The sequence below is a fragment of the Microcebus murinus genome, chromosome 17, assembly GCF_040939455.1.
Source record: "Microcebus murinus isolate Inina chromosome 17, M.murinus_Inina_mat1.0, whole genome shotgun sequence".
Taxonomy (NCBI): Eukaryota; Metazoa; Chordata; class Mammalia; order Primates; family Cheirogaleidae; genus Microcebus; species Microcebus murinus.
In genome coordinates this window covers 60,968,498-60,977,944 of record NC_134120.1, presented here as the reverse complement: position 1 = coordinate 60,977,944, position 9,447 = coordinate 60,968,498, and the positions used below count along the sequence as shown (strand labels likewise).

The following is a 9,447-nucleotide window of genomic DNA, read 5'->3' as shown; positions in this document are numbered from 1 at the left end:
CACGGGGGAGGGGAGCCAGTGTATGGGGCGTCTCTCTCTCTCTCGGGATGTGTCCCATGGGTGGGGTGGGGTGGCGTGGTCTGTGGGGCGCTGAAGAAATCAGTCCCCTCCATCTCCTCCCTCTGGAAAACACCCAAGCCCTTGGAGAACTGCCCGCACCGCTACCGTGGGGGCCGGGACCCTCCTCTGTGTCCTCCTGTGGCCCAGTCCAAGGGGCCTGGGCCTGGCCGGGGCTGCATTGGACCCCAACCACCCTGGCGTGTGGACTCGCTAAAAATCGGCGATTAGATATTGGATTCCAGCGTCATTGAGGTCATTTCACTAATGAGTGCACCGCAAAGAGTTTCCTAATCCATCTGTGAGGGTGGCAACCGAAAGAGAATTTTAGAGCCGACAGAATAGGCGAGGAAAGGCATAGGAGATTTCCACACCCAGTAAGGAAGCCTTTCCCGAAATGGAAGAAAGAAAGGAGCAAACAGAGACACCGGTAGCCCCCCGCCCGGATGAGAGTCTGCCCCTGAGAGAAAGTACCCTGACCAGGTTCTCCCGTGGGTGGGTGGCGAGCTAGCGGCATTCAGAAGAGCGAGGCCCGCAGTCTGTGCAGAAGACACCTGCACTCGGGTGTGTGTGGCGGCACAATTCACAAGCAGCTCCAGATGTTAATCCAAGGAGAAGCCAGGGAGTTCCCAACGCCCCAGGTGTCCTCAGCCCACGACTGGCTGCTGTGGGAATGCGAAGCCCGGCTCCTTGTCTCAGAGCGGGGCAACCAGGAGGTGTGATGTCCACCCCGGGGTTCCCAGGAGGATCAGGCTGAAGCTGGGACTTGGCCTGAAAGTGTCCCCTCGCATGGCCACCCCCTTCCCCTTCCTGCTCCTCTACTCCTGGTGCCCCTCCATCCAGGGGCCAGACCTTAAAGAGTCACCCGCAAGAGAATCCTGGTCCCAAAGGAGCCTTCTGGGGGACCCGTGCTGAGAGAGGTTGTGGGCATGGCCCGCTGGGGCTCTGCCCGACCCAGGGCTGAGAGATGCAACCTCCCAGCTCTGGGTCCCTGCAGGAAGTGTTGGCAAGCACAGGGCCAGTCCTCCAAAGGCCCAGGTGCAGGGAGCCCAGGCCAAGCAGCCTGTGGAAGAAGCCACATGCTGTGCCACCCCGGGGAACACGACTGCAGGCCACGGCCCTTCCCACCTCCTCCTCCTCCTCCTCCTCCTCCTCCTCCTCCCACCCCGCCCCCGCCCCCGCCCCCACATGGCACAGGGCCCAGAGACACCTCAGACACTTGCTACCCAAAGTGCAAAGGGCATCAGTTGCTCCTCCAAACCCCCCCCAGCCCAGCAGACCGCATTGTCCAGCCAGCCCCCGGGCCTCCCTGGGGTGCCCAGCACAAAAGTGCAGACACCCACCGGACCCTCAATCTCAGTTTTCGGATGTTTTTGCCACTCTAAGGACCCGCAGGCCAGCTGGGCCTTCTGGCAGGACAGAGAGCCCCGGAATCCGACGTGGAGAGCTGGGTGTACGTCCCCACGAGGAGGCGGTCCCCACCTCCGCGGCTATCCCCTTGCGGGGAGCGGCAGCCGTGGGGCCTCAGAGAAGACACCAGGCTGGGCCCCCACGGCACAGCGGGAGCACGTCCCCCGCAGGCCACTTAGCCACGGCGGCCAGCCGGCGGACGGTTGGGTTGCGCGAGACGCTGCGGCCGCCCTGCTACCGGGTTCCTGGGAGGGCGTCCTGGAACCAGCGTCCACACCAAGCCCTTGGAAGGCCCAGGCGACGGAGGAGCCCCGTCAGGCAGGGGCCGAGGACGGTGACGGCCCGGGCGGGGAGGAGCGTGTCAGGCAGGGGCAGAGGACGGTGACAGGTGACAGGCCGGGCGGGAAGGAGTCAGTCAGGCAGGGGCCGTGGAGGAGACGGGCTGGGTAAGGGTTAGGGTTAGAGTCAGGGCACAAGTCACAATCGCAAAGACCTGGAAGCCACCCGAGTGCCCATCGACCCACGAGTGGGTAAATAAAATGTGGCGCGTGGACACCACGGAGTGCTATTCGGCTATGAGGAGCAGCGGTGAGGGGGCACCTCTCGTGGTTCTCCTGGCCAGAGCTGGAACCCGTTCCAGTAAGCCAAGTATCCCAAGAATGGACACACGAGCACCACGTGCTCGCGCTCACCAGCAAATGGGTACGAACCGATGGACACCTAAGTGGACACAGAGGAATCACCTTCTTCGGGTGGGTGTCGGGCGGGTGGGGGGAGGGGATGGGCATACACATCCATTAGGAATGGGGTGGGTGCGCACCGACTGGGGGATGGGCGCACTTGAAGCTCTGACCCGAGGGGGGAGGCTGGGAGAGGGCAACGCACCCGACCTTAACATTGGTGCCCCCACAATATGCTGGAGCAACATGAGAGGTAAATGAATAAGAACACGGGGGGGGGGAGGGGGGCACGGGCAACACATGTCACCTTAAAACTTGGACTCCCATCATCTGCTTGAAAAGAGAGAGAAAAGAAAATGCAATAATAGAGATAAGAGACACTTTTTAAAAATAATGAATCCGGCCGGGCGCTGTGGCTCACGCCTGTAATCCTAGCTCTTGGGAGGCCGAGGCGGGCGGATTGCTCAAGGTCAGGAGTTCAAAACCAGCCTGAGCAAGAGCGAGACCCCGTCTCTACTATAAATAGAAAGAAATTAATTGGCCAACTGATATATATATAAAAAATTAGCGGGGCATGGTGGCGCATGCCTGCAGTCCCAGCTACCCGGGAGGCTGAGGCAGAAGGATCACTCGAGCCCAGGAGTTTGAAGTTGCTGTGAGCTAGGCTGACGCCACGGCACTCACTCTAGCCTGGGCAACAAACCGAGACTCTGTCTCAAAAAAAAAAAAAAAAAAATGAATCCGAAGAGAAAAGTAAAAGGAGGCCTGTGGAGCAGGTCTGGGTGTGACTCCGGATGCCCGAACATCAGGTGCCACCACCAAAGATTCCTACGTGTAGCCCATAGAACCCCAAAAGCAACGGGACGAGTTCTGGTCACATACTCCCTCAAAATGACATCCAGGCCTTCTTCTGGAACTCCCTCCCCTCTCAGACTCTCAAGGTTTCCTCCAGCGTGTCGGCTCCCACAGAGCAGACCTTTGGTCTGAGACCTGACTGTCCAGAAGCCACGCATGCTGCCGCGTGGCGGCGGTGTCACGGCTCGGGACAAGAGGAGGCCCCACGGTGCGGGCTGGGGCGCCAGGCACCGCGGCGGGCGCTGAGGGTGGGGGTCACCCCCACCCCGGGCCGCCCCCGCACTCCCAGAAACGCGACAGAACCAGAGGCAAAAAAAAAAAAAAAAGAAGAAGAAGCCTACGGCACCCGGTATTCCCGGGCGGTCTCCCATCCAAGTTCTAACCAGGCCCGACCCTGCTTAGCTTCCGAGACCAGACGGGATCGGGCGCGTTCGGGGTGGTGTGGTCGTGGACGGCGGAGGGCGCCCCTGCCCCGCTCGAGAAGCCGAGCCTCTCTGCGCTTCCCCGCCGCCTCCTCCCGCCCCAGGCCCCGCGCCGGGCCGGGCCTGTTGAGTTCGCCGGCCGGGTCCCGTGGGCTCCGAGGGACGGGGTGACCGGCGGGGCGGGCAGGGAGCGGCGGGCCGGGGTTGGGGGCTGTCTCTCTATACACACACACTCACACTCACACTCACTCACTCACTCACACTCACACAAGATGCGCCTCCACGGCTGGACCCGCCAAGGTGGAGACCTTCCAGCCCCCCTCCTCTCCTCGCCTGGCCTCCTTCACCTCCCCGCCCCCCACCCCCAGCGCGCCTCCGGGGCCGCTGACTGCGCACGGGCGGGTGGGCGGGGCGGGGCGCTCGCCCTTTGACCCCAGCCAGGGGCCGCCCTCCCCCACAACCCCTTTCAGCTGTGCCCCCCACCCTGTGGCCCCGCGGCCGCCTATTCCCCCGGGCCAGGGCTGGGGCACAGCGCACGGGGGAGGGGAGCCAGTGTATGGGGCGTCTCTCTCTCTCTCGGGATGTGTCCCATGGGTGGGGTGGGGTGGCGTGGTCTGTGGGGCGCTGAAGAAATCAGTCCCCTCCATCTCCTCCCTCTGGAAAACACCCAAGCCCTTGGAGAACTGCCCGCACCGCTACCGTGGGGGCCGGGACCCTCCTCTGTGTCCTCCTGTGGCCCAGTCCAAGGGGCCTGGGCCTGGCCGGGGCTGCATTGGACCCCAACCACCCTGGCGTGTGGACTCGCTAAAAATCGGCGATTAGATATTGGATTCCAGCGTCATTGAGGTCATTTCACTAATGAGTGCACCGCAAAGAGTTTCCTAATCCATCTGTGAGGGTGGCAACCGAAAGAGAATTTTAGAGCCGACAGAATAGGCGAGGAAAGGCATAGGAGATTTCCACACCCAGTAAGGAAGCCTTTCCCGAAATGGAAGAAAGAAAGGAGCAAACAGAGACACCGGTAGCCCCCCGCCCGGATGAGAGTCTGCCCCTGAGAGAAAGTACCCTGACCAGGTTCTCCCGTGGGTGGGTGGCGAGCTAGCGGCATTCAGAAGAGCGAGGCCCGCAGTCTGTGCAGAAGACACCTGCACTCGGGTGTGTGTGGCGGCACAATTCACAAGCAGCTCCAGATGTTAATCCAAGGAGAAGCCAGGGAGTTCCCAACGCCCCAGGTGTCCTCAGCCCACGACTGGCTGCTGTGGGAATGCGAAGCCCGGCTCCTTGTCTCAGAGCGGGGCAACCAGGAGGTGTGATGTCCACCCCGGGGTTCCCAGGAGGATCAGGCTGAAGCTGGGACTTGGCCTGAAAGTGTCCCCTCGCATGGCCACCCCCTTCCCCTTCCTGCTCCTCTACTCCTGGTGCCCCTCCATCCAGGGGCCAGACCTTAAAGAGTCACCCGCAAGAGAATCCTGGTCCCAAAGGAGCCTTCTGGGGGACCCGTGCTGAGAGAGGTTGTGGGCATGGCCCGCTGGGGCTCTGCCCGACCCAGGGCTGAGAGATGCAACCTCCCAGCTCTGGGTCCCTGCAGGAAGTGTTGGCAAGCACAGGGCCAGTCCTCCAAAGGCCCAGGTGCAGGGAGCCCAGGCCAAGCAGCCTGTGGAAGAAGCCACATGCTGTGCCACCCCGGGGAACACGACTGCAGGCCACGGCCCTTCCCACCTCCTCCTCCTCCTCCTCCTCCTCCTCCTCCTCCCACCCCGCCCCCGCCCCCGCCCCCACATGGCACAGGGCCCAGAGACACCTCAGACACTTGCTACCCAAAGTGCAAAGGGCATCAGTTGCTCCTCCAAACCCCCCCCAGCCCAGCAGACCGCATTGTCCAGCCAGCCCCCGGGCCTCCCTGGGGTGCCCAGCACAAAAGTGCAGACACCCACCGGACCCTCAATCTCAGTTTTCGGATGTTTTTGCCACTCTAAGGACCCGCAGGCCAGCTGGGCCTTCTGGCAGGACAGAGAGCCCCGGAATCCGACGTGGAGAGCTGGGTGTACGTCCCCACGAGGAGGCGGTCCCCACCTCCGCGGCTATCCCCTTGCGGGGAGCGGCAGCCGTGGGGCCTCAGAGAAGACACCAGGCTGGGCCCCCACGGCACAGCGGGAGCACGTCCCCCGCAGGCCACTTAGCCACGGCGGCCAGCCGGCGGACGGTTGGGTTGCGCGAGACGCTGCGGCCGCCCTGCTACCGGGTTCCTGGGAGGGCGTCCTGGAACCAGCGTCCACACCAAGCCCTTGGAAGGCCCAGGCGACGGAGGAGCCCCGTCAGGCAGGGGCCGAGGACGGTGACGGCCCGGGCGGGGAGGAGCGTGTCAGGCAGGGGCAGAGGACGGTGACAGGTGACAGGCCGGGCGGGAAGGAGTCAGTCAGGCAGGGGCCGTGGAGGAGACGGGCTGGGTAAGGGTTAGGGTTAGAGTCAGGGCACAAGTCACAATCGCAAAGACCTGGAAGCCACCCGAGTGCCCATCGACCCACGAGTGGGTAAATAAAATGTGGCGCGTGGACACCACGGAGTGCTATTCGGCTATGAGGAGCAGCGGTGAGGGGGCACCTCTCGTGGTTCTCCTGGCCAGAGCTGGAACCCGTTCCAGTAAGCCAAGTATCCCAAGAATGGACACACGAGCACCACGTGCTCGCGCTCACCAGCAAATGGGTACGAACCGATGGACACCTAAGTGGACACAGAGGAATCACCTTCTTCGGGTGGGTGTCGGGCGGGTGGGGGGAGGGGATGGGCATACACATCCATTAGGAATGGGGTGGGTGCGCACCGACTGGGGGATGGGCGCACTTGAAGCTCTGACCCGAGGGGGGAGGCTGGGAGAGGGCAACGCACCCGACCTTAACATTGGTGCCCCCACAATATGCTGGAGCAACATGAGAGGTAAATGAATAAGAACACGGGGGGGGGGAGGGGGGCACGGGCAACACATGTCACCTTAAAACTTGGACTCCCATCATCTGCTTGAAAAGAGAGAGAAAAGAAAATGCAATAATAGAGATAAGAGACACTTTTTAAAAATAATGAATCCGGCCGGGCGCTGTGGCTCACGCCTGTAATCCTAGCTCTTGGGAGGCCGAGGCGGGCGGATTGCTCAAGGTCAGGAGTTCAAAACCAGCCTGAGCAAGAGCGAGACCCCGTCTCTACTATAAATAGAAAGAAATTAATTGGCCAACTGATATATATATAAAAAATTAGCGGGGCATGGTGGCGCATGCCTGCAGTCCCAGCTACCCGGGAGGCTGAGGCAGAAGGATCACTCGAGCCCAGGAGTTTGAAGTTGCTGTGAGCTAGGCTGACGCCACGGCACTCACTCTAGCCTGGGCAACAAACCGAGACTCTGTCTCAAAAAAAAAAAAAAAAAAAATGAATCCGAAGAGAAAAGTAAAAGGAGGCCTGTGGAGCAGGTCTGGGTGTGACTCCGGATGCCCGAACATCAGGTGCCACCACCAAAGATTCCTACGTGTAGCCCATAGAACCCCAAAAGCAACGGGACGAGTTCTGGTCACATACTCCCTCAAAATGACATCCAGGCCTTCTTCTGGAACTCCCTCCCCTCTCAGACTCTCAAGGTTTCCTCCAGCGTGTCGGCTCCCACAGAGCAGACCTTTGGTCTGAGACCTGACTGTCCAGAAGCCACGCATGCTGCCGCGTGGCGGCGGTGTCACGGCTCGGGACAAGAGGAGGCCCCACGGTGCGGGCTGGGGCGCCAGGCACCGCGGCGGGCGCTGAGGGTGGGGGTCACCCCCACCCCGGGCCGCCCCCGCACTCCCAGAAACGCGACAGAACCAGAGGCAAAAAAAAAAAAAAAAGAAGAAGAAGCCTACGGCACCCGGTATTCCCGGGCGGTCTCCCATCCAAGTTCTAACCAGGCCCGACCCTGCTTAGCTTCCGAGACCAGACGGGATCGGGCGCGTTCGGGGTGGTGTGGTCGTGGACGGCGGAGGGCGCCCCTGCCCCGCTCGAGAAGCCGAGCCTCTCTGCGCTTCCCCGCCGCCTCCTCCCGCCCCAGGCCCCGCGCCGGGCCGGGCCTGTTGAGTTCGCCGGCCGGGTCCCGTGGGCTCCGAGGGACGGGGTGACAGGCGGGGCGGGCAGGGAGCGGCGGGCCGGGGTTGGGGGCTGTCTCTCTATACACACACACTCACACTCACACTCACTCACTCACTCACACTCACACAAGATGCGCCTCCACGGCTGGACCCGCCAAGGTGGAGACCTTCCAGCCCCCCTCCTCTCCTCGCCTGGCCTCCTTCACCTCCCCGCCCCCCACCCCCAGCGCGCCTCCGGGGCCGCTGACTGCGCACGGGCGGGTGGGCGGGGCGGGGCGCTCGCCCTTTGACCCCAGCCAGGGGCCGCCCTCCCCCACAACCCCTTTCAGCTGTGCCCCCCACCCTGTGGCCCCGCGGCCGCCTATTCCCCCGGGCCAGGGCTGGGGCACAGCGCACGGGGGAGGGGAGCCAGTGTATGGGGCGTCTCTCTCTCTCTCGGGATGTGTCCCATGGGTGGGGTGGGGTGGCGTGGTCTGTGGGGCGCTGAAGAAATCAGTCCCCTCCATCTCCTCCCTCTGGAAAACACCCAAGCCCTTGGAGAACTGCCCGCACCGCTACCGTGGGGGCCGGGACCCTCCTCTGTGTCCTCCTGTGGCCCAGTCCAAGGGGCCTGGGCCTGGCCGGGGCTGCATTGGACCCCAACCACCCTGGCGTGTGGACTCGCTAAAAATCGGCGATTAGATATTGGATTCCAGTGTCATTGAGGTCATTTCACTAATGAGTGCACCGCAAAGAGTTTCCTAATCCATCTGTGAGGGTGGCAACCGAAAGAGAATTTTAGAGCCGACAGAATAGGCGAGGAAAGGCATAGGAGATTTCCACACCCAGTAAGGAAGCCTTTCCCGAAATGGAAGAAAGAAAGGAGCAAACAGAGACACCGGTAGCCCCCCGCCCGGATGAGAGTCTGCCCCTGAGAGAAAGTACCCTGACCAGGTTCTCCCGTGGGTGGGTGGCGAGCTAGCGGCATTCAGAAGAGCGAGGCCCGCAGTCTGTGCAGAAGACACCTGCACTCGGGTGTGTGTGGCGGCACAATTCACAAGCAGCTCCAGATGTTAATCCAAGGAGAAGCCAGGGAGTTCCCAACGCCCCAGGTGTCCTCAGCCCACGACTGGCTGCTGTGGGAATGCGAAGCCCGGCTCCTTGTCTCAGAGCGGGGCAACCAGGAGGTGTGATGTCCACCCCGGGGTTCCCAGGAGGATCAGGCTGAAGCTGGGACTTGGCCTCAAAGTGTCCCCTCGCATGGCCACCCCCTTCCCCTTCCTGCTCCTCTACTCCTGGTGCCCCTCCATCCAGGGGCCAGACCTTAAAGAGTCACCCGCAAGAGAATCCTGGTCCCAAAGGAGCCTTCTGGGGGACCCGTGCTGAGAGAGGTTGTGGGCATGGCCCGCTGGGGCTCTGCCCGACCCAGGGCTGAGAGATGCAACCTCCCAGCTCTGGGTCCCTGCAGGAAGTGTTGGCAAGCACAGGGCCAGTCCTCCAAAGGCCCAGGTGCAGGGAGCCCAGGCCAAGCAGCCTGTGGAAGAAGCCACATGCTGTGCCACCCCGGGGAACACGACTGCAGGCCACGGCCCTTCCCACCTCCTCCTCCTCCTCCTCCTCCTCCTCCTCCTCCCACCCCGCCCCCGCCCCCGCCCCCACATGGCACAGGGCCCAGAGACACCTCAGACACTTGCTACCCAAAGTGCAAAGGGCATCAGTTGCTCCTCCAAACCCCCCCCAGCCCAGCAGACCGCATTGTCCAGCCAGCCCCCGGGCCTCCCTGGGGTGCCCAGCACAAAAGTGCAGACACCCACCGGACCCTCAATCTCAGTTTTCGGATGTTTTTGCCACTCTAAGGACCCGCAGGCCAGCTGGGCCTTCTGGCAGGACAGAGAGCCCCGGAATCCGACGTGGAGAGCTGGGTGTACGTCCCCACGAGGAGGC

At 62.6% G+C, this 9,447-nt stretch overlaps 2 pseudogenes; both read right to left on the bottom strand.

Moving 5' to 3' along the window:
- Positions 1-3,336: 3,336 nt before the first annotated feature.
- On the bottom strand, positions 3,337-3,455 carry LOC142861711 (uncharacterized; annotated as a pseudogene).
- Positions 3,456-7,295: 3,840 nt separating this feature from the next.
- LOC142861710 (uncharacterized) lies at positions 7,296-7,414 on the bottom strand (annotated as a pseudogene).
- Between the last annotated feature and the right edge of the window lie 2,033 nt (positions 7,415-9,447).